Here is a 25,024-nt window from a genome sequence, read left to right as displayed (position 1 = left end):
AAAAGAAGAAATTAAATTTGTATTCTACTGATGAACGTGAAAGAGTTTCCCAGGAGCTTAGCGTTCTACATTTAAAATAAACTTTTCTGTCTTGCTGTTCTTCTGTGTTTGCCTTCACAATTTCGTGACTCAGAATTTCCAGTCTGTGGTTAAAATCCCCACCTGTCATTATGTTTTTCACACTTTTAGGCTATAATTGTATGTGAGATGTTGTGTATGTATGAAGAAGCAACTGCAATCAGCAGAACTATTTTTGGCAAATTATAATGAGGAAACCTGTTATCAACTTTAATTCAAATCATTATTTCAGCAGCAATCACTCATCTGTTTGTATGTATTTTTCCAAAGATCTTTAGCCATACTACATGCGTTATTCAGAAATATGTACATGTATTTACTTCATTCATTTTCCATGATTTTAGCCTGAAACCCGCACTGGCAGAAAAGGAAAATTGAGATGAGGAACAACATTGCCGAATACATTTTATTAAAAAATGATTTCGTAAAAAAAAATAATAATAATAAAAAAACCTTCGTGAGTGAAATGCATAGGACCGTATGCGTCATTCTAACTATTCGTTCTGCCTGTGGCCAGAGACATTTGAGAATGAAACTATTAAACATGTAAAGCATTAAGCGGAGGTCTGAGACGTTTGGCGTGAAAGCTGTTTTGGACTATTTGGACTGCAACTCCCATTAGACAGCAGAGACAATGGTAAGGGGTTCATGGGAGTGACAGTGATATGCAAATGTATATCTCTCCCCTGGTGAGGTACTGGGAGCTACTAGATGATTGGAGACTTTCTTGAGTGGGTAACCATCTTCTGAACAGCTTATTTTACCGTCTTCAATCTCAGTAGAGGGGCGCCAACGTGTTTCCAAATGTTACCAACAGGCATATTGACTTTTGAAACATAAATATATTTCAGTAGCAAGAAGAAAGGACAGGTGGTTCCTTTCTTCTGACGTTGGTGGGTGGTACACACAGTGATGTGACATGCAGGACTTATTTCTGGCTATGCTTTGGTTCTTGGAAAACATTCACGTGACTTCTAAGGGACTTTAACCTGATTGCTTTTAAACACAGAGGGCCTCATCACGACCCAGGCGGTAAGTTACCGCCTGGGCCGTGACTTTACCACCATGGCGTAAACTACGTTTACGCCATGGTGGTTGGCGGACTTACCGCCCCATTCGGACCTTGGCGGGGCGGTAAGTCCCCAATCCCCATTTACCCTTCCCCATTCCCATTTTTGCCCCATAGGGCATAATGGGAGTGGGGAAGGCGTTAATTACGCCACCGTAAATTACGGTGGCGTAATTAACTCCATGGTCCCTTAGCGCCATGGATTTTAACACCTGCTAAAAGCAGGTGTTAAATTCGCCATGGCGCTAAGGGACCTCGTACTCAGGCGGTAAGGGTCGGCGCTGTTTACGGCGCCGTAAACCCCTTACCGCCTGGGTCGTGATGAGGCCCAGACTCCTTGATTTTCACCTAATTTTGAAAGCTCAGGAAATGTCATATCACAGTTCTCCCTTGGATGTAGGTCATGCAAACAGCAGTGACATGGTACCTGCTAGGTATCTTAAGGAATAAAGAGCAATCCTGTCCGAGTGTTTCTATTGTCCTTCCTGCCTGCTGTGAACAATGTTTAGGGAACGCTCCTTCTAATCCTGTCGTATGAATGACTCTCTTTTTTAAGTTAGTCTTTCTATGTGCATTTAAATCTACAAAGACTGAGGGCCTAATTCACAGAGCGGTTTTTTTTTCCAAAGGGGTGTTGTCATTGTAAAACGCGTCTGCGAATAAGGCTCTGAGAGTTTTACTTAACCATGTGGGTAGGAGCTATTTCAATTCGTATGCATGGCTAATGTATTTTTTGTATTTCATTGCTGTGGTTATGTCACATGGAACAGTTAATTCACCCACGGTAAAATTGACAAGAACTGAGGTTCTCTGAGGTGAAAACACTTCAGAGACTAAAGATCTCAGTAATAGCACAACATTAAAATATCTTATTATATATTTTAATGTTGTGCTATTACTGAGATCTTTAGTCTCTGAAGTGTTTTCTGAACCTCAGTTCTTGTCAATTTTACCGTGCTTCGTGTTCCTCACTTTTATTGTGCTTCTCCCTGAAATGTAGGGCTCTGTGGTACAGTGCGCTTAGGTTCAGCGTGTGAGTGTGTGTGCGTACTTGTTCATGAGTGTAAGACGCGTTGCTTTTTTGTATACTCATGTGAGTGCACGTGTAATATCTTCCTAAATTCAGGATACATATGTGCACCATATAAGTGCTTGGATTGATCGGGGCGCCTTCTGAATTTGGCAGTGTGCTCAAAATGGTGGTAATTCTATTACCGTCACTTTGCTGCACATTTTCTGCCAATTTCTTGTACTGACACATTCTAAATTCACTGGTAAAGTGGAGGCAAAAACAGTTCCCCATTGAGCCCTATGGACTCCATGAATGGGGAGTAATAGCAGCATTACGCCTCTGCTAATCGGGCAGTAACTCGACCAGACTGTGTGGCAGTATTGATCTTTCAATGTGGCAGTAATTGATCAGGTATTATCGCCAGAGTCCGTGCCTCATGTTTTTACTAGAGCTTGAAGTTGGGATTGTGCTGCTTGCAGGTGGCGTGCATTGTGGGTCTTTTTGAACATAGTCTGTACTTTCTTTAATTAACTTTTTTGGCTGTTGACACGGAGTATCCTATTTGAATATGGTGAAGCCATTCAACTATTTTGCCTGTCCACATTATTTAAAAGGTGTTTTAAATTTTCAAGTGTAATGTGCAGGCAATGCGTGGCAGTACCTTAGTTGGGGTGAAGGGGTGCCAACCCCATTGGTTTGAGGAAAGAGATGAATGTTTATATTAACATTCTAACGGCTGGGAGGATATCTCAGGGGCAACACGTTTGTCTTGGAAACACAACGCATAGCAACACTTGTTTGAATCACAGGCTTGCACTTAGAAACTAGTCGCCGCCATTAAACGCGTTAAAAAAGAACAATTATCATTATAATGGTTCATCGCCGCTGTGTATTTTTTTTCTTTTGCAATTTGGAGACCTTTGGACTCTGCCCAAAAGACGTAAAGCACAATAATGAGAGGCTAGCAGGCCGTAGTCCCAGCTACCTTTCATTTTTGGCCTTACAGCATATATGTGTGCAGCACCAAGTAGTAGACTGACAGAAGAAGACTACTCTTCTGTCCTGTCAGTCACCCTCTTCAGAGGGGAAGAGAGGCTTGCCATTTGGTCATGTGTGGTTGTGGTGTGTTGTGGAGCGAGCAGAGAAGCCAAGTAGTTAGGAATATGTCTGCAATGTGTGTTTGCATGTTTGCATAATGCAAGCAAGGGAGTGTTTGAGTGTGCTCCAGCGAAAAGTGTACATGTTTGCATGTTTGTTTTTATGTATACATGCATTTGGAGAGTTTTCTTTTAATGTTGTATGAATGCACGGATGTCTTACAGAGTATAATTAAGATTTAATTTGTGATTTGTAATGCACATATCCTTACAGAACCAAGCAGGGGACTTTCATCTAGGTGCAGATGCTCAATGTCCGCTGAAAACATTACCAGAGAGAATAATTATTACAAAAGGTGAGTTTTCAATTTTTTGTGAAAAAGGGTAATAGTGGATATTTTCTGTAGTTTGACTGATAATGCATTCCAAAGGCAAGGGCCCCTGATAGAGAAACATCGGTCGCCCAGAGAAACTAAATGAGAGGGGGGGTACAACCAGCCGATTTTTCCAGCTGAACATAGCGAGCGAATGGCTGATAAAGCATGATTTTAGAGATCAGATAATGGGGTGCCACACCTTGTATACATGTATGTGTTAGACACAGTAATCTAAATTCAACCCGTTTCTGAATGGGCAGCCAGTGCAGCGTCCTCCGATACACCAAAATAGATACATTTTTTGGAAGATTGTGTGCCAGTCTGACAGCGGATTTCTGGGCCACCTGGAGCCCATGTACCTGGCTCTCTGGTGCTCCGACAAGAAGAGTGCCGCAATGATCAAGTCTGGAACTTACCATTGTCCCCATGACTACAGCATGATCTGGTTGAGAGATACATGACATATTAGGTTTTAAAAGCCTGAGTTGAAAGAAAACAGATGCAACAACTTCAGAAACAGGAGCATTGCACCCCAGAGATGCCTGCCATATTTAACCTAGGTTTTTTACCTTGCATGAGAAGGTAGTTGCAGCATCAAAAATGACGGGACAAGAAATAGTCGCTTGGAAGTCCCTTAGTATGCTTTATGTGTCAAACACAATGAATTCAGTTTTAGATGGATTAAGTTGGAGATTACTGTCAAGCATCCAACTTTTTATTTCATTAGCACCAGCTTGAATGCGTTCTGTGGTTTCCGGTGCAGATTTGAATCTAACGTAGATTTTTGTTTCATCGACATAGGAATGAAAGTTCCATTTAAACCTGGAAATGATATCCATTAATGGCCTCAGGTAGACATTGGACACAGATGACCCCTGGGGCACTCCACATAAAACAGGAAGATTATCAGAATAAAAGCTTTCACGTTTTACTGCCTGAGTCCGATCTTCAATGAAAGTAGTACACCACTTCAGTGCACCCTCCGAGACCCGGGCAACCTCAGGGAGTCTAGTCAACAATTGTCTGAAATCGACGGTATCAAAGGCCGCAGATAAATTGAGCATGATCAACAGATCATCCCACACAGCCACCAGAGCTGTCTCAGTCCTGTGACTGGATCTAAAACCAGACGGGAAGTTGTCAATAACAGAGTTTTCTTACAGGTAGCTCTGCAGCTGTATGGTAACAACTGTATCCAGAATCTTTGAGGGCTAGTAATTAGATGATAGTTTGCAAGAACTTGATGGTCCAAGGTAGGTTTCTTTAGTAGTGGTGTAATGTATTTATTGTTTATTTATTGAGCATTTGTTAGGCGCCTATATATCAGAATTGTGTTTCCAGGCACCACAAGGCTAAATGCAGAGGGAACAAGGGGAATTAATAACATTGGCAAAACAGTGAATATACATTTGTGGTCCTACTAAACCTTGTGGCATTCAGACATTCAAGTGAAGAGAAGTGCAGGGGATAAGGATGGGTGGGAGTGGGGCAAAACATGATCAAGTGCTGGTGGGTGCCCGGGAGGGAAGTGGAGCCAAGGAGGAGGTCACAGGCTAAGTGCTAGGGCAGACAAATCCCAAAAGGTGTGATGCACAGCCACCAAGCAGGGGCCTGCAGGGGGCAGTGTAGTTGGGGGGAGGTTCTGGTGTCGAGTGTATAGAAGCCCTGGTATATTGTGAGATTCACGAGGACCAGGCCATCGGTCTCAGTGGCAGTGGGGTAGTTAGCAAGAAAGGGAAAGAGGGAAGGAGGTAGAGAAGAGCAGAGTTTTGAGCAGTTTCCAGATCATAAGGAGGTCAGGTTCAAGTCTGAGAAGGGCAGGGAGGCTGTTCCAAAGGGAGGCAGCAGCCAAGGAGAGAGACCTGCCCCCACTCTTTGCTTGGAGAAACGTTTGACAATTAGATAGTTGGAATCAGGGGTGGACTGGCCTTTAGGGAACTCTGGAGATTTCCCGGTGGGCCTCTGCACCCTGGGCCTCTTTTCTGTAGTATTTCCAAATTTTCTCATAGGAAAAGCATTGGGCTTGCTGAAAATGTGTCATATAGGGCCACTTTGAACTTTATTTCCAGGGCCTCTTTCGGTCCCCAGTAATTATTTCCAGGGCCTCTTTTAGTTCCCAGTCCAGCCCTGGTTGGAATTAGCGGAGCAGAGGGCTCTAGCAGGGGAGTATTTAGGGAGAGAAAGCTGGAGGTGTGGTCTCAGGCCCCAGAATGCAGAGGGTCTTGAATGTGATCCTCACTGCCACAAGGAGTTAGTGGAGAGATGTTAGGTCTGGAGAGATACAGTCCCTGGGCTTGAGCCCAAGGATAAGTCTTGCAGCCCTATTCTGGATTAGCTGAAAGGGACATAAGGAGGAAAGGACGTGATTGAGAAAGAGGCTGTTGCAGAAGACCAGCCTAGAGAGGAGCAGTGCTCTGGAGACATTGAGCTTCTGGGGGAAGGTGAGGAAAGAGAGAATGCCTCTGAGGAGGTGAAGCTGGAAGTGGGACTTCTTGGCAAGGTCCAAGATGTGAGGGGTCGAGGAGAGAGCGTAGTAGAATATTATCCTAAGGTTTTTGGCCTAACAGGATGGAGAAGGTAGAGTGCCCAAGGAGGGTGGCTGGAGGGTAGGAGAAAAACAGGGTGCCAGTGTCCCAATGAAAAGGATCTCTGTCTGATTGGCATTAAGACAGAGATCATTTGCTGCACACCATACCTGGATGGCGGTCAGGAATTCGGGGATGAGAGATGAGCAAGAAGAGGCAGTGAAGGGAAGTTTGAAGGAATTCTGTGTGTCATCAGCATAGCACTGGAAATGACGAGAGAAAGAGTAAATCAGGTGAGCAAGAGGGGTGAAATAGATTCTGAAGAGCCACAACGATAGGATAGAGCCCTGGGGGATGCAGCAAGTCGAGAGTGTGGTGGTGGAGGAGAAAGGGCCCGGTTGCAACTGGCAAGGGTGATTAGTGAGGAAAGAGGTGAGCCATTCCAGTGCCCGGTCCCATATGCTGAGGGTATCACAGAGTGGTTTTATGAGGATAGAATGGTTGACTGTGTCAAAGGCAGAGGAGAGATTGAGTACAATGAGAACAGAAGGAGAGTTAGAGTCAAGATTTGCGAGCATGTCATCACAGTTGTTCAGGAGAGCAGTTTCTGTGCCTCTCTCTGCCCAGAATCAAGATTGATGGTCATGGAGGCAACCAACAACTTCAGTGTGGAGGGTTAGTTGGGGAGGGCCAGGTTCTCTAAGAGTTTACCCAGGAAGGGGGTAATGGAGATAGGGTGATAGTTAGCCGGGCAGGAGGGGTCAGCAGATGGCATTTCCAGAGAGGGTGCACAAGGGAGTGCTTGAGGGATAGAGGGAAAGAGCCAGGGTAGAAGGAGTGGTTGCAGAAGTCAGCAAAAGTGGGGGCGAGGGAGGAGATATTGTCCTTAATAGTCCTTTAAGAGCAGGGGAGCACCTTTTTGAGGAGACCTTCATAGAGGGGACAACTATAGAGACCTCATTCAGTGCTATGGGCAGGAGGGAGCAGAGTGCGGGGGTGGAGGTGAGGAGCCACGGGAGGCAGGGCAGAGGAGCGGGAGTGGAGATGGGGATGGAGGAGAGTGAGGACAGGATGTCTTGGGTTTGAGATGTGAAATGGGTGACCAATGCAGTGCAGAAAGTGTGGGAGCGAAGGGGAGAGTTGGAGAATGCAGTTAGATTGGCGAGTTCCTTGCAGATTTTAAAAAGTTCAGCTGTGCTGTTAGGGGCTCCAGAGATGCAGGCCTTGATGTGGGCCCTCTTCTTGGAGTGGATAGAGGAACGATAATGCCCTTGGAGCAGTTTGTTAGAGGGTAAGGCCAAGGTCTGCCACTTTTGTTCAGCAACTCTGCACTTACCTTTCAGAGATACTAGATTGGAGTTGTACCAGCCGCTACACTCGGAGGCAGGTTTTAGGCAGATACTCATGGCAGAGGCAAGGATTTTGAGGCTGTTAGAGAGGGAGAGGTGCAGGTTATCAAGAACAGAGGCAAAGGTCGAGTCACAAGCAGGGGTTGGGGGGATGAAGGTGGAAGCCAAACCCTGCAACTGGCACTCGCTTCATCGGTTGAATGACTGAGAAGGAGGCTGGCAGTGCTCTGGGATACACGATAGAGGGCCAATGGACCCAAGTGAGAGGAGAGTAAGAAAGGATTTCTTTAACTCCTTCAGGTACACTTCCCTATAGTCATGCAGCATTCACAAAATCTGTCAAAAAATGTTTGAGAAACAAGGCATGTTGCACTGACAGATAGGCTGGAAAGGGGTCATAGTTGTGGTTTGACGGTTTGTGTTTTTGAATCATAGTTTCAATATCATATGGTTTTGCAGGTAAACATGAAAAACATGAAGATGTATGTTGTATGTCTGTATGGTAAGGAAAGCATGTATGGTGTATACATATGTGTTCCTGCATGTATGTAGGGCCCCAGAGTCAGCCTTTACATGTGGCTAGCTATAGGGCCCTTAAACATGCACATTTAAACTGGCTAAATGTGGCAATTGTGGCATGGCATTTTTTGTCTTATTGATAATCAAGTTTATAGCAAGCATGGTAAGAATGGCGAGTGTTGGTGCAGCTATTGTGGACATGATTCCCACTGTGGCATGGTGACACACATAGATTAAGGACAATGAACATTGGACATTTTTAAGTTCAGGTAGGTGGTACAGCTAGCTGTGCTTGGGATGTGACCATGATGGGTGAAGTGCTAGAGTGGAGGCAGAGGAAGAGAAGGCTTGTAGAGTTGGATAGAGGAGGATAGAAACAGCAGTGCCTTACCATGGATAGATATGTAAACCAGGAGAAGAAACTTAAATCTGGCCCTGTCTTGCATCATCTGACATCCAGCCTGGAGACGGTATGAGGAAGTAGGTGTGAAGTGAGGGAGTTCAAAGATAGTCCTGGTAGCAAAACTAATTATCTTGTTGAGAGGACAGAAAGCATAGTTGGAGAGACCAAAAGAGGATGCTGGCACAGTAGTTGAGTTTAGAGAAGACAAGACTAGTTAAGAGATGCTTTGTGATGTTGAAAGGAAGGAGGTGGGTGATTTTCCTAATATTTAGGATTTTGAGGCAAGCTGTTTTAGAGATGAAAGTAGAGAAGTTGGGAGCAGGGTCATAGATGATTCTGAGTTTTCTAGCTGGAGAATAGTAGGGCAGAGTGTCAGGTAGGAACTGGATAGGTAGAGGAAGAGATGAGAGAGAGCTTTCGGCAGGCAAGAAGAGCATCTCTGTTTAGGGAAAGTTTAACAACCAAAAATTGTGAAACCATCCAATATTTAATGCCATAGAGACAGTTGGAAATGTTGATAGACAAATGAGAGGAGAGTTCAGGAAAAGAGAAGAAAAGTTTGGTGTCATCCACTAAGAGATTTTACAAGAAACCAAAGGAGGAGATTAGCGCCCCAAGACGGCACTAAGGTGCAGAACGTAAAAGAGGAATAGACCCGAAACAGAGCCTTGTGGAACCCCAACAGTTAGAGGAGTGAGTTTAGAGGTATTGTTGCTCTAGGAGACAGATAATTAGTGAGGTGCAAGGTAGGATTCAACCCAGGCAAGGGCTCGATCACAAATCTAAAGAAGAAAGAGAGTATTAAGGAGATCCGCGATTGACAGTTTCAAAGACAGCAGACATGTCAAGGAGACTTAGGATAGAGGATAAGTTTAGCAGAGGCAATGAAGTTAAACACATTCATGAGAGCAGTTTCTGTGGAGTAACAGGATCTCACACCTGTTTGTAGGGGATCTCAAAGGTTGTGGATGTTTAAGAAATTGGTAAGACAGTTAAGCACAACCCTTTCTAGCACTTCAGAGTAGTACGGAAGGAGAGATACAGGACAAAAGTAAGCTGGTAGGTTCGGTCAGCTCCTTGCTTTTTTAGGAGAGGGATGACCATGGCTGTTTTTAAAATAGAGGGTAAGTGGATTGAAGGACACCTTGAAGAGTTCAGCTAGGTGAGAGGCCATTAAAAGGGGCAATATGCTTGACCAGCTGAGGAACAAGAGGGTCTGATGGAGCACAAGAGGGGTTAGACTTCATAAGAAGAGATAGCAGTGCATCAGTATTAATGTGGCTACAGTGGTAGATAAAGGCAGAGGATGATGGTAAAGTAGGTTCAGTGTACAATGTAGGGGGAGGGAGTGTGAGGAAGGTCAAGAGAGAGTTGTCTAATTTTGGAAAGTCTTGCAACAAAATATTCCGCTAGGCCATTAGCTGTAGGAGTGGAGTTGAATAAACTTAGGAGGAGTGATGGGTGAGTTTAGGGTACCTTGTAGCTAGCAAGGATGGATGGAGTGAGAGTCAATGAGGGTTAGGCAGAATTTCCTTTTCATTCTATCAAGAGTGGACGTGTTTGAGGGTTCAGGGTAGAGAGACAGAGTTGCAGGTCCTCATGTGAGTGGGTACACCTCCTTTTGTGTAGCAGCCGATGCATGTCTGTGTGGAGAGAGTGTATCAGTGGGGTGACCCATGGCTGAGGATGCTGAGACTTAGGTGTGAAAGTATGGATTGTTTACTGAGAGGAGAAAGAGTCATTTAGCAGGGATTGGAAGCTGCAGAAGCCAGTGTTAGTGGAAGAGGCATTAGGTGTGAAGGGGGAGAGTGAGAACTGTATTTCGGATGGAAAGGGGGAATGGCAAAGTGTTACACTTCATGTTTAAATTTCATGTTGCATGTTTTTTTACTGTGGCTTGGAATTGTTTACTAAGAATTAAGCATAAGGCGCACATGATAAGTGTTACTATGTGGCTAAACTAGCTCACATTGGTGCAGCCAGCATGGATAAGTGTTCTTAATGTTGCATAGATTCTTTTTATTGCAAATCGAGAGTAACGTTTTATTAAGTCTTATTGAATGGATAGACTGGCCTATATTGCTGCAGACAGTCTGGACATGTTTTCCTACTTTGGCATGCCATTATCTACTGGCATGCAGTATGCAGCCATACTGAAATACATTAGTGCAGCCAGTCTGGATATATTTTCTTATTGTGTCCTGCCATTTTTCTTTACTAGCAAAAAAAACAGGAGTATGTTCTTATGCAGTTATGCTGGCATATATCCGTGCAGTCTGACTAGACATGTAAGGGCACAGCCAGCATAACATATCTTTATAATGGTAAACATTTTGGGCAAAGGCATCATGAAAATACATGCAAAAGGCTCCTGTGCACTGTTGGTGGCTTGCATCTAATGCATGTTTTCATGTCCCTGCTATATAATACCGCTTGAAAACTGTGCAGCATTTTATCAAAAGTGCTGTAAAGGGCACTGTTTTAACCCATTATTTTGAAAATGTTGTGCGGGCAGAGCACTCCCGGATCCCCCTTTGTTGTTTCTGAGCCATCAGTAAGCGCAATCACTCCTGCATATGTGTGGCAGATATTTACAGCTCCCCAATTAGAAAATGACCAGCAGACTCTGAGGAAAGATAATGGCATATGTACACAGTGTGGGGAGCTCTTAGCTGGAAATGCATGTTAGTCATTTAGAAACAGTTATCTACCATAAATGTTTATCGAGAATTTAAGAGTGACTCGGATGTATTCTCTGATTGACACAGTGCAAGCACTATCTTATCGGGTTACTTCTGTGCATTACTGTAGTGCACTAATAGAAATACGATCCATGCGATAATGGAAGGTTATGCAATGTTGCTGTTCTAAGCCACTCTAGACAAGGACATCTGGGGAATCTACAGATGGATGTGCCCATATATGCAGGCCTGCGTGTAAATTGGTACTGCATAGCATTTATTTGCACATCCTATTTCTCTACCCATCTACATTTACGAGTTCGGTTTGCCTGATCAATCCTTATGGAAAACACTTCCCATTGGTATGGATGACAGAACAGGCGCCTGGTTCTAATGTGCTGAGTGCACACGAATATTCCTCTTGTACCCAGATGCATGATCCTGCTCCCTTATTTTAGCCTCAGCATTCTCACATGACCTCCAATACGCACATCACACTGTGAGGTTGGACACATAGGCCGGCCCATTTTTTGAGGTGTGCTTGAAAATCTGCACACAGGTGTGAGAAGTAACTGGCTGCCCATCCCTCTCTGGGGCACTCATTTCCCCAAACTCACAGTCCAGGCGCATAGCCTGCGAGGCATAGAGCCTAGACCTGTTAACCCATGGCCTGACACTGTGATGGGCCATGACTCAATGTGGAGGGAGCCACCAGGGATTGCATTCCCCAAATAAATGTCCAGTGGAGCGTCAGTAGGACCTTCCTTTCTGCCTCCCTCTGATGTGGGCGACTTGAGTGGCTATATTCTGCACCGCCCTTAAGAGCCTTTTTGCTCCATTGCTTTTTCTACAATGGGAATACATATACTGCAGTTCAAAAGGACTTGCCTTCTTTCGATGGAAAATCACCGCTATTCAAATGATGAAATAGCACAAGTGGACTCTGAATGTGGCGCAGCCATTATATATTGCATGGTGGGTAGAAATAACAAGTTTTATAACAGTGCCTAGAAGCAAGAGGAATATTGCTCGAAGTGCTCCACCATAGAATAATAGTCATCATTAGGCCAAATTTACAGAAAGTTTTGCGCAAACGCACTTTTTGACAAAAAAGTGCACTTTGCGCCACGCAAAACCGTATCCTCGGATTACATAGCTGGCTTTGCACTGGTCCCTGGCACATTGCGCATTATTCGCACACATTGCACGAGGTATAAGGGAATGGCCAGTGCAAAGTAGAATAAGGGGGCGACATATGGAAACGTCCTCATTAAAGTAGGGAAATGAGGGATAACATGGGCGTGGGGAGGGAGGCACCGTGCAAATATACAAACAAGCCCCATGAAGTGCAAACAGACTCGTATTTACAGATCCAATTGTGCATCCATGCATGCTGCAAAAGATTCAGATTTTGCCGCCATCCGTGACCAGCCGCAAAGTAGGACTTTGCAATGCAATCCTAAGTTAAAAAAACGGCATCCAACCGCAGAGAAATGTCATGACCATGCCTGTTCCTGCATTGCTCGCATCTGTACTGCTTCATGGAAGGAAGCGGAGAAGGAGGCGCAGGGCCAGAATCTACCATACACGTACAATGATATTGGGCATGCCTAATAAGGAAGTATATGACACATACTGCTTGCCCCATGTCATCCTTGAATTGGTCAGGAAGTGGGAGAATGACCTGCTATCACCAACCATGTGCTCACACTCAATACCACCATTGGTGAAAGTCCTAACTGCTCTTCACTTTCTGCGGACGGCACATTTCAATGGACCACAGCCATGGTTGGGGGTATTTCACAGCCTACACAATCACGCTGCCTCAAACAGGTCCTAAGCTGCATCATCGCACATGTGCACAGCCACATAGACATGCCATGCAACGTGCAGGCAAGGCAAAGAGTGGCTCAAGAATTCTATGCGCTTGCCCAGTTCCCACGGGTACTTGGGGCAAGTGATTGCACACATGTTGAATTACAGCCCTCACGAGCCACCAAACATGTACATCGGCACCGAAGAAATTGGTATTCGGTGAACGTGCAGGCCATCTGTGATGCTAAGGGTCACATCATGCAGGTGAACGAAACTACCCTGGATGAACGCATGGTACATATTACGCTATTCCCCCATCCACCAGGCACTGGCATTGGGAACAATGGGCAACAAGTGGCTCATTGGTGAGTATCAGCCAGCACACACCCCAAAGAAAACACTGACTGGCGGTCACACCCAACACAAACCACTATAGAATCACATACCATAACACTATTTGATGATCATCATTTACATGGGACAGTGCTTACTCGCTATCACCATTCCTGATCACGCCTATCCGAAATCCCACCACACCAACGGAAGCCCTCTACAATGCAGCCCACATTTCCACCAGAGGCATAGTCAAACTCACATTTGGGGTGCTGAAATCACGGTTCCGCTCCCTGGACCATTCAGGTTGAGTATTGAGTACTATTGAATGCACAAGCTGTGTAATGTAAAATCACATTGACATGTTGCATCTTGCATAATATAGCCACATGTCGTGGCATACCAATAGAGGTGGATGAGGGGCTGCAGCCGCAGCCACAGGCAGTACCCATACTATTAGCAGCTCAAAGAGTGAGAGGCCAGCACAAACGCAATCAGCTTGTCTAGACATACTTGAAACATGGCAAGTACAGTTGGGGCATAAACAACAACCTGAGAATGGCAGTCCAAGTTGGACATGTGGTGTGTGCCACATTCTCAAAATACACACATATCCTCCATCTACATCCTGCACATGAAAACCTGAAAACATGGGTAGAGTCCTTAGTATTATATATTGTATTCCCCAGGTCCCTTACCGAAGCATATACATACAGATAACAGGGTCACTGACTACACAGATCAACGAATAAAGTAACATGTACATGACCCATTAAACAATGTCAAACGAAGAGCAGGGCACACCATCCCAGATTGCGCCACATCCATTACCTGTTACCGACAAATGAACCCCCAATACGTCATTATAATTGACTATTTCCCTGATATTAAGCACACACCATTTAAATGCCACTGAAAGTGGACCCCTTCCCCTGGTGGAGGGGCCATGGGGTTGGGCGGGGAGGGCGGTGCCAGGGAAGCAGGGGAACTGGTGGCTGCAGGCAGCAGTCTCCCCAAACTTGCTGGGAGCAGCATGAAGGCCACTCCATCACAACAATGCATGCTCACCCGGTGGCCTGGTTGGGGGTGGCCCAGCTCCCCATCATACTGAGTGGCCTGGGGGTTCATCAGCAGGGTCATGTGAGTCTGCTGCCCAAGGACCAGGGCTCTGGGCTCCACGCCATGGTATTTTTCCCTCCAATGAGAGTTGTGGCACCTGAAGACCAGATATGGGTTACAGGAGAGCTGCCGCCCTGCATCATAGGATGGTGCCCACAGGGCTGGGTTCTTGTGGGGTGCAGACCCGGGACATCACTGCCTTCCTTGTGGAGCCCTGTCCAGGACCCAGGTCCCACTATGACTACCTTCACCACACCTGTGCATCCACCTGCTGGGCTTCATTGGGATTCACATTCCACTCTTGCCCTTTTGTACCATTTGGTGGATGCCCGGTGTTCAGGACTGACAACTAAGTGTGTCCCAGTCCAACTCACAGAGCCCTGCCAGCTCTTTCACTGGGACCACTGCCAGATCCTAGGTCCCACAGCTTCTGGCCTCACTTCAGCCTCGCTCTGGGCTCAGGGCCATTGGGCGACACCTGCATTGGGGACACCCATGCCAGCTCGGGGTGGTTGGCTTGCTGACTTTCAGGTGCACACGTACAGTTGCGGAGGGGACGTCCAATAGCGGCACCACGCAGGCGCTACCTTGGGTGTATGCTTCCCATCCACCGTCGTTATGCCCCCACTGAGTGGGGGCCAAAGGTGACAGGCCACAGACAAATATATGTGTCAGCCATATGTCCTATGCTTCAATTTGAGGGGAATGCATGGGTGCGGAGTCAAGAGGTGTTTGGGGTGCTCCTTGTGGGTGCTTGTACTTTGTGGGGGATGTGTGGGTGTGGTGTTATGCGTGTGGGGTGTGAATTGGTGCATGTACAGGGAGTAGGAATAGTGGGCATAGGTGCCATTTGCATTTGAGGGGTGTAGATTGGTGCCTGTACAGGGAATAGGAATAGTGGGCAAAGGTGCAATTTGCGTTTGAGGGGTGCAGATTGGTAGCAATTTGCATTTGGGATGCAGATTGGTGGCTGTATTGTGAAAATAGAAAAATAATATGAGGCAGGGAAACCCAAATCAAACACACCAAACACCGGTTACAAAGGAACATACAAAGTACTTTATTTTAAGGTCAAGCAGTGACAAAGTCAATGACAGATCGGATAGCTATCGGCCCTCAGTACAACACAACGAACTTCAACGGGGTTTGATGTATTCAGTGAGAGACTGTACATTGGGACATTCAGGCTTTTATACATTTCTCCAGACTTTTGTCCAACCCCTTCGCGGGTTAACCATTCCATGAATGTATTACTGGTCTAGGGTCTCTGCCAGGTCAACTTTTAATATATACATCAGTATGCGCATAGATCAGTTCCGTTGATACAGGTAATCCATTTACACACAGGTCAACAGAAGGACAAGGTCTCAGTTCACGACCCTAACAAGTGGCCTGTAGGCAAGTTATACATTAGCTGTACGGAGGACATGACGACCAGATTCTGTTCGGAATGGCATCATCCACCATTTTGATGTACAGGGTGACTTTTACACAGCAAAAGATGGCAGCTCGATTCAAGATGGCGGCTTACATCAATTTCTAAGGTCAAGACCTTGCCATAGAGAGTTATTCGTGTATAGTTTTAAGCAACTTGGTGTAGGCCAATATACATACAATCGTTACAATAGGAGGCATAATTTAATATCCAGTTTGACAGTATAGGGAGTAGGAATAGTGGGCGTAGGTGCAATTTGCATTTGGAGGCCACAGATTTGTAACACTCCTGGAACTTTGAATGGTTGGATTAAGTGCAAATAATGGTGATATTGAATTATTTTTGCTGCATCTATTCACACTCATCACATTGTGTGCAAAACTGTCTATTTCAGCGGGTCCTTGATTTGCACTGGGGCATGTTGTGGGCGGTGCAAACCTTTTTTCTCTGCACTGTAGGTCCCTGCCTCCACCTATTTCTGTAAATCGCCTCCTTGCGCATTGCATTTGCGCCACACAGTCTTAGCGCACGCGCAAACACTTTTGCACAAATTTAGCGCTTTTTTCTCTAAGCCAGCGCCAATATGTGTATTCTAGTACTGCAAATTCATCGAGTAAAAATAACAAAATTCCTCCATTTTCATACTCAGGGCATTGTTATTCGGTTATAAAAATATACATACACCCATGTCGACATATTTATCAACATGGGACTAATCTCTTCTTCTACAGAGGCATATCTCAAAGTGCCTTACACACATTGGAAATTCATGGGGCAACTACATGCTTCAGAACCGAAAGAGAGGCAAGTGTTCAAGCCACAGGATTAACCTTCCGCTAAGTGTCTTCATTACAGAACACCTCAAGTGTAAAAGTGTAGATTGGCTTCGTGGCTAAAAATACTACTCCGGTATACTAATGAGTTCCCAGGCAGTATTTTATCAAAGCAATGTGTCAGAGCCTTTCTGTTGTTGCTTCTTGTTTTGACACGTTGGTGTTGGTTATTAAAGGAGAGGAGGCATTTCTCCCTTGACAGGAAATATTGTGGGCTATCCGTAATCGGAGGCTGAGCAGGAACATCTGGTTTGAGATTAATGATGCATTGTTGCATTGTTAACGCACACCTATTATGTGCTTTGATAAACACATGATATGCTTCAAGTAATAAAGAGAAAATTAAAATGTAAATGTGTACAGAAGGCATACGTCTCTGCTTTATAATGAACATTGCGTACCTGCTTCCAACATCCTGGCATTTAGATGGCAGCTGTTGGCGGAAGCTGCGTTGTTCCTGTAAAGATGTGTGTGCTGTCTTGTGAGATGCTCTACCTGGATCTATGCCAAGCGAACAATGCTTCCCAAGGGACTGAATGCACAATGGCTTTCAGGGTAGCATGCTCCTGATTGTAATGGCATGTCCGCCACTTATGAAGCACGAACACAGCTACGCCCAGTGCCGGATTAAACTCTGTGGAAGCTCCTTGGCAGTCGAAATGCCTGGGCCGCAATTTGCAAATGATCTCCGGTTACGTTTTTATTTTTCTGCACTGCTTTATTTTGATCCGTTGCCATGTGGCCCCTTAAAGGAGTGGATCCCATAGGTTGGTGCCTACTTGGCCTTATGGGTAATTCGGCACTGATTACCCTAGGTGTAGTTGAAAGGGCAGTTCTACCTCGATTCAGCCCAGGGCAAGACGGGCTCCCGAACTCTGCTATTTGATCTAATTCATTTCTACAAAGAGGACACGCCCCTTTACAGATCTGACTCGGTATGCAGTCACTGGTTTATTTTTCTAAAGATTGGCTTCATGCTTTGTTGATTCAAATAATACATTTGACCTTTTTTAATTACAAAGTTTACATTTATGATTTCCTTTGTGAAAAGTATGCCAGAGGGGCAAGGGAAGCATAGAGTGCACTGGTTTTTTTCACATTCAAAGTAGTCAGTAGTGGAGCAGGTGAAGCCCGATTTGGCTACATTAACCTACGTAAAGACACCCAGGTGCACAGGGCTTCAAAACAATACTTCTAGTTGGAGAAACTAGAGGTTAAGAACGTAAAGGCCCAGGCTCACAATTCTTCCACTGCTATCAACAGCTTCACATTGGTGGCAGACTTAGTGAATTTGAGGGTGCTGGGTATGCCCCCAACACCTGCATATTCATGGGCACACAATCTGATCATCATTGTTCTTGGAGGCAGGTTCTTCCACAACATACAAGTCAGCTTTCCGCATAGATGACATGGGGGGTCATTATGACCCAGGCGTTAAGGGGTTAACGTCACCGTAAAAGGTTGCGGCACCGTTAACCCCTTAACGCCTTACTACGAGGTCCCTTTGCGGCTCCCGACCTTAACGGCTGGTCTGGACCAGCCGTTAAGGTAGGGACCCTCAAAGGGACCTTGAAGCTAATTACGGTACCGCAATTTGTGGTACCGTAATTACCGCCTTCTCCATTCCCATTGAGCCCTATGGGGCATCAATGGGAATGGGGAAGGGCCAATGGTAAATGGGGAATTACTGCCCCGCCAACCTTGGAATGGCGTGGTAATTCCCCATTTCACCATGGCAGAATCGGTAAGTTACCAGCGTTAACCATGGCGCTAATAGCGCCATTGGTTAACGCCGGTCTCGTAATGAGGGCCCATGGTGTGCAAATCAACATGAACCTACCCCACGGAAACTGACAGCAAGAAGTTGTCGATGAAGCTAATTTGGTTCCTTACCTGCAGTAATTTAGACAGCACACCATGCATTTCGCCGGTGATGTTAGGAAGTGAGATGTATAACCCAATGGCGTGTCCACGGAGTAGCCTGGGGTGGCACGTGCTACCCCTGAATCTGTTTGGCAACCCAGGTGCCACCCCATTATCCTAAACTATAATCATTATGTGTGTGTGCGCTCGTACTTCATGCCACCCCTGAATATGTAAGTGTCCGACTTGGGCCATGCCAGTCAAAGTGTCTGGAAATGCCACTGGCATACCCCCTTTCTTGTCCCTCTCTATTAAGTTATGAAACACTAGGGGATGGATTTCACATTTCTTTTCATCAGCCTGGTTTCCTCCACCTCTTTTTAATCACGGCGCTGCTTCATCAGTTTCATCAGGTCACTATGAGACCATTTCTTTTTTCCGTCATCTACAAAAAAACAATGATCTAATAAGTTGAAATATTAAGCATCATCCAGGTCAACAGTGATTCATCCACCAGAGATTAATTTACCCTCAGTGTTAGCCTGTGTTAATGTCTTGATCCACTAGATTTTACTACATTTTTTAATGGCATATAGCCAGAGGACAAAAGCTTACCATACATTACCACCCAGGGCAGGGTTTCAGCTAATTGGGGATCTCGGAAAGCAGGCCATATTCTGTTTTAAAAGCCTGTGTTCTGTGCCCCGCCGACCCACAACTGTGTTCCACTTGCCATGTGCATCCCTTGCTCCCTCCCTCCTTCCCCGTAAATCTTTAGCACCCACGAGTACACATGGTTTCTAAAGGTAAAGTAAACAAAAAAAGAAACACATTTCTTCAGTCACCGAGATGCAGAAGGAACAGCAGTCCATCTTCAGTGTTGGTTCTAACTAATTAACTAACTAACTAACTAACTAACTAACTAACTAACTAACTAACTAAAGAGTTTCTTATATAGCGCAATCACTCACCCAAAGGTCTCAGGGCGCTTACATAACAACACAAACAAATAATAATCCATTCAGTGAGGGGCCGGAGAGGGGGGTGGTTGCAGCAAGCCTTCTTCGTGATCTTGAAGGTGATCTGGGTATTATCTGCGTAGTTGTAACAAGTTAGGTCATGTGAGTGAATAAGCAGGGAGGGGGATCAGGTAGAGTTTAAAGAGAAGTGGGCGAGGGATGCGCCCTGTGGAACTCCAGTGATGATCAGTTGGTGAGGAATCAGGGCATAGACAACAATGCTGTGGCCCTGATACGAGCGAGTGTGGTCTGTGAGTGCAGTGGTCGATGGTGTCAAAGGCCGCCCAGAGGTTGAGTCCGTGGTTCTTTTGGGGTCATCCCAGATGGAAACTAGTGAGGATTCAGTTCCTCATAGGGGTCTGAAACCAGACTGGGTGGGAACGAGGAGGAGGTTGGATTCAGTAAATAGGCAACGCTGGGCATAGGATGTTTAGTCAATTAGTCTGGCTATAAAGCCATTGTTAGAGATAGGTCTGTAGTTGGCCAGTAGGAGGGTGTCAGGGGAGGATTTTCTGTGCAGGGGTTGATGTTGAATGTCTTGAAAGCTGCATGGAATGTGCCTGGTGTGATGGACACATTAATTACGTGTTTTAAGAGGCTGCCTGCACAGGTTGAGCAAAGTATATATTTTAGAAGAGTGCGAGGACACAGATCTCCCAGGTATCCTGACAGACAGCTGCAGGCAAGTTGTTTCAGGAATTCAGGGCTTGAGATGGGAGAGAAGGAGGAGAATATTGGGTAGGCGGTATTAATGTCTGTGAAGTTGGATGTGGGTGCAATCAAATGGGGTGGGAGCGCCACAGGTTTTGCACCAATTGAGGAAGTGTACCAAGAGGTCATTACAATTCTGCAATGATCTTGTGGAGTTCTCTTCTGGTGCTACGGTTGTAAGTGTTTTTTTTTTCTCCAGTAGAACCATTTGTTTGCCTCCGGATTTCTGCCTTGTAGGCTTTGATCTGACAGGCGTATGCAGCTCTATTCTGGGGTCAAGGGTTGGCCCACCATCGGCGTTCCAGGGTGTGGTTATGTGTTTTGAGGGATTTGATAGATGGGGTGATCCATCTGGGGGAAGGGCCTTGTTTGTGGGAGGAGGATCGGAATGAGGTGAGAGGTCTGAGAGCCATTGCTCAAAATGGCAGATGGAGGGCAACCTCGCTTGAGTGGGAGAATGGGTCAGGAGGCAAGCAGGGAGTCAGCCAATTCTGGAGCTATTATGACCTATTATGTGGTCCAGGGTTAGTCAAGAGGGGAGGAGGGGTTGCTGTAAAAAGCATGAAGAAGATGGCTGCATGGTTCATCCAGATTTGGGGGCCAGGGCAGCGTAGGGCTCAAATTAGAGGAGCTGAAGATTGCATCTAGATTATGTCCTTCTGAATGTGCTGCACTTGATACTAGTTTAGGCAAGTACAGGGCTTCCAGGTTGTCCAGGAGTGGTCTGTCATGGGGTTATCTGGGACATCAAACCAAATGTTGAGATCTCCCAGCATGGTGAGGGAGAGGTAGGCAACCAGGATGGTCACTAGGGAGTCGCTCAGGGCATCAGAGAGGTTTCTGTTGTAGCTGGGGGTCTGCGTGTGAGTAAGAAGCTGAAAGTAAGAGAGGGGGTGATGATAAATTTCACTAGGAGAGATTTTCAATCTGCATTGCAGGCTTGTTCCTCGGAGTGTGAGATAGGGAGGTGTGATTTGTCGAGGATGGGGATACCACCTGCCCTGTTGGTTCTGTTGTGCACAATGAGAGTGTAGCCTAGAAGAAACACCTTGAACGCAATGGGTCAATAGTCCTCAGCAAACCAGGTTTCTGTGATGAATACGATGTCAGGGCCATCAAAGGATATAAGGTCATATATGTTGAGGCAGTTTTCAGTGACAGATCTGGCGTTAAGCAGGATGCATTAAAGTCTGCTGCTAATAAGGCCAAGGGGAGGGGTGTGGTGGTTGATAGGAGCGAAAGGTTGTTATAGTCAGGTGTCTCTCCTGTGGGTGGAGGGGGGTTTCTGGGGGCGTTCTCAGAGTGTGTGAGAAGAGTAACCGTGAGTAGTGGTTCCTAATGGAGGGGTCCAGTGTGGAGGTAGTAGGTGGAGGTGTTGTGTGAGAGGGAATTGCTGAGGAGTCCATCATCTGAGGTGTGGCAACAAATGTGGGAAGGAGGGGGCAGAATAGGTGCAGGGCGGTGGCTGGGGCTGAAAGGAGGCAGACAGGTGGGGGGTTATTTGGTCGGCTATGGAATCAGGCTGTTAATTTCTATGGGAGTAGTGTGAATGGAGTCTGTGCAAGGAGTGTTGTAATATATTAGGTGTGGGAGGACTGGGATGGATTGGTATGATTCCGTAGAGGAAGTACAGTGGGAAATGTTTGGAGATTCAGTTGGGGGTGTTTTCCCCCTCACGGTTCATTGGGGGGCAGTGGAGGGAAGGGAATGGGGTTGGGGGAGGCATTGGCTGTGTTTCTGGTGTACCATAGTGCCCCTCTAACCTTGGAGCTTTTTTACATGATCGGAGATCCACTGCCAGCAACGACACAAGACAGTGACTAGAATTGGAATGCAGGACACTTCTAGATCTCTGGCCCAAGGCACTATCCTGGTTCAGGGGAATGCACTTAGTCCAGCTAGGATCAGGGGACTTTAAATTTCCAAGCTTAAAGCTCTATCTGAGGGGAAGGTGTGAGGTGAAGGCCCAAGACAGTGGCTAGGTTCCGAACCTATCCAGATTCAAAGCAGTGGATAGGGTCAGAGTGCTGCTAGATTCAAAGCAGAGGCATGATTAAAAACTCTGCTAGATTCAAAAAGTTTGGCAAGATTCAAAATGCAGCTAAATTCAAAGCAGTGGCTAGAATAAAAGGCACAGTTCAATTCATAATAGTGGCAAGATTCAAAATGCAGCTAGATTCGAAAAGGTGGCAAGCTCAAAATGCAGCTAGATTCGAAAAGGTGGCAAGCTCAAAATGCAGCTAGATTCAAAATAGTGGCAATATTTAAAATGTAGCTAGATTCAAAGTATTGGCTAGAGTCAAAAGTACAGCTAAATTAAAAAAGGTGACAAGATTCAAAATGCAGTTAGATTCAAGACAGTGGCAAGATTTAAAATGCAGCTGGATTCAATACAATGGGCCTCATTACACGGACGGCGGTAAGGGTTAACGGTCACCGTTAATGGCAACGGTGACCGTTAACCCTTACCGCCGTACTACGAGGTCCCTTTGCGGGTTGGAGGATTTAACGCCTGCTTCTTGCAGGCGTTAATATCCAACCCGCTAAGGGACCTCAGAGCTAATTACGGCACCGCAAAATTGCGGTGCCGTAATTAGCGCCTTCCCCATTTCCATAGAGCCCTATGGGGCAGAAATGGGAATGGGGAAGGGCAATGGCGGAAAGGGGATTTACCGCCCCTCCAACCTTGGAATGGGGCGGTAAATCCCCTTTCCGCCAAGGCGGTGCCGGTATTTTACCGGCATGAGCCATGGCGCTAATAGCGCCATGGCTAACCGCCTACCGTGTAATGAGGCCCAATGGCTAGAGGCAACAGCACAGCTAGATTCAAAGCATTGTCTAGAGTAAAAAAGTGCAGCTAGATTCAAAACAGTGACAAGATTCAAAATGCAGCTAGATTCGCAAAAACGTAGCAAGATTCAAAATGCAGCTGGATTCAAAACAGTGGCCCTCATTAGAAGGTTGGCGGAATGGGTTTACCCGCACCGGTAAGGGCGCTGGTGCCGGTATACCCATTCCACCCTACCACGAGGTCTCCTCGCGGGACCCGCAATGGGCGCCTGGAAAAACCATGCGTCCATACTGGGTCCCGCGAGGACACCAGGGAGCTAACAACGGGCCCGTCATTAACAGGCCCGTTGTTAGCTCCATCCCCATTCCCATTGAGCCCTATGGGGGCTCGAATGGGGATGGACCGGGTCTGGGTTCCTCGGATGGGGAATTACAGGGTCCGCCAAGGTTGCGATGGCCCGGTAATTCCTCATTCGAGGAACCCGGGCCCGGAATGCGGTAAGGAGGCAACCATGCCGCTGAAAGCGGCATGGTTACCTCCAACCTTCTAATGAGGGCCAGTGACCTGTGTCAAATATCACAGAACTAATAGTACACACACCTTTTTGTAGTCCCTTACCTGATTGCTGCAGGGGTATTGGCCTGGCTGTGGCGCCCACGGCCAACAGGCAAAAAGGCAATGGAGGTTCCTCAGGGAAGTGCCCTCTGCCTTGCCCCTTCACCGGCTACCAGGGCATGGCTGCCTTGGAGCTCTCAACTAAAAGTGCTCCCTGGAAGCTACAGACAATCTGGGAGGGGGTTGGTGTTAGAGGGGACGGGAGGGAGCAGGCGGGAGGAACATAGGGATATCAGAGGACTAGGGAAGCAAGGGTGGTGTGTTGGGATGGAAAAATATGTCAGGGGAAAAAACAAAGGCCTGTCTAGGTTAGCAGGCCTTACCTCACCAGATGGAGGATCCTGAAACTCTGGAATTGCAGTATGTAATGGGAAAAGGACTTCCCTTGCAATGCAATGTAAACGCTATGCTTCCTGGAAGCTACAGTCAATCAGGGTGGAAGTGGGTGTGAGAGCGGAGGGAGCAGGGGGAGGAACGAAAAGGTAAAGGAGGTCTAGGGAAGTGAGGGAAGCATGTTGGGAAGGAAGCAGGCCTTTCCTCGCCAGATGGAGTGTCCTGAGGCTCTGAAACCACTGAATGGAATCATGAAGTTCAATTGGGAATTACACTTAGAGGGAGAGCTGCAGCATAATCAGAAGGTTCACTTCTGGGGTGATAAAGAAGATTGCAAGGCATTGGATAAGGGTTGTGAGCCTGCTGTTTGTTGTGGGATTAGACTTTACAGCCAGTTGTCCACAGATAAAGCAGGCATGAATGATGGCTTGGAAAGATGAGGGGAGGCAGTACCAAAAAGGAGCTTTTTTCACAGGCAGAGGAGAACAAGGTGAAGCATGAAGTGGAGAAGACACGACCATCAGAGAGGATCACTGGTATACATGATATCCTTGTGCCAGCTGTGGTGGAAGGGACTGTCAAAGTGTCTTGGCAGGCCATAATTGTTATGGGACTGCAGAATTAGATCTTTGGATACACTGTAGGACTTCTTGGAGAATGTCTCTGAGTGGAGCAACGTTGACATTGGAGAGGCTAGGTTAGTAACTCAGTTTTGAAAAGGGACAAGAGTGGCACAGACACAGACATCCCATGTCAAGTTTTAAGCAGGACAAGGAACATCCCCACTGGTGGCAATGGCCACCATGTCTTGGTTCCAAAAGCAAATATGCTTGAGGGGGAAGAGTATTAAGGGAAAGGAAAGCTTTGTTAGATCCAACTAATGCAGGAGAATAGTCATGTGGGGTAGATCTACGAAGGGTTTATCATTGAGAACTACAGCAATGCACAACCAAGTGCAATAGTGGCATATTCCTGCCTACAGATCCCATTAAACAGGGAATGTGTGCAAGTGTGTTGCCCATGTTCATACTGCACACTATACTGACA

Source organism: Ambystoma mexicanum, chromosome 10 (assembly GCF_040938575.1).
Source record: "Ambystoma mexicanum isolate Mex_15411 chromosome 10, UKY_AmexF1_1, whole genome shotgun sequence".
Lineage (NCBI taxonomy): Eukaryota > Metazoa > Chordata > Amphibia > Caudata > Ambystomatidae > Ambystoma > Ambystoma mexicanum.
Note: the sequence above shows the minus strand (reverse complement) of the source record.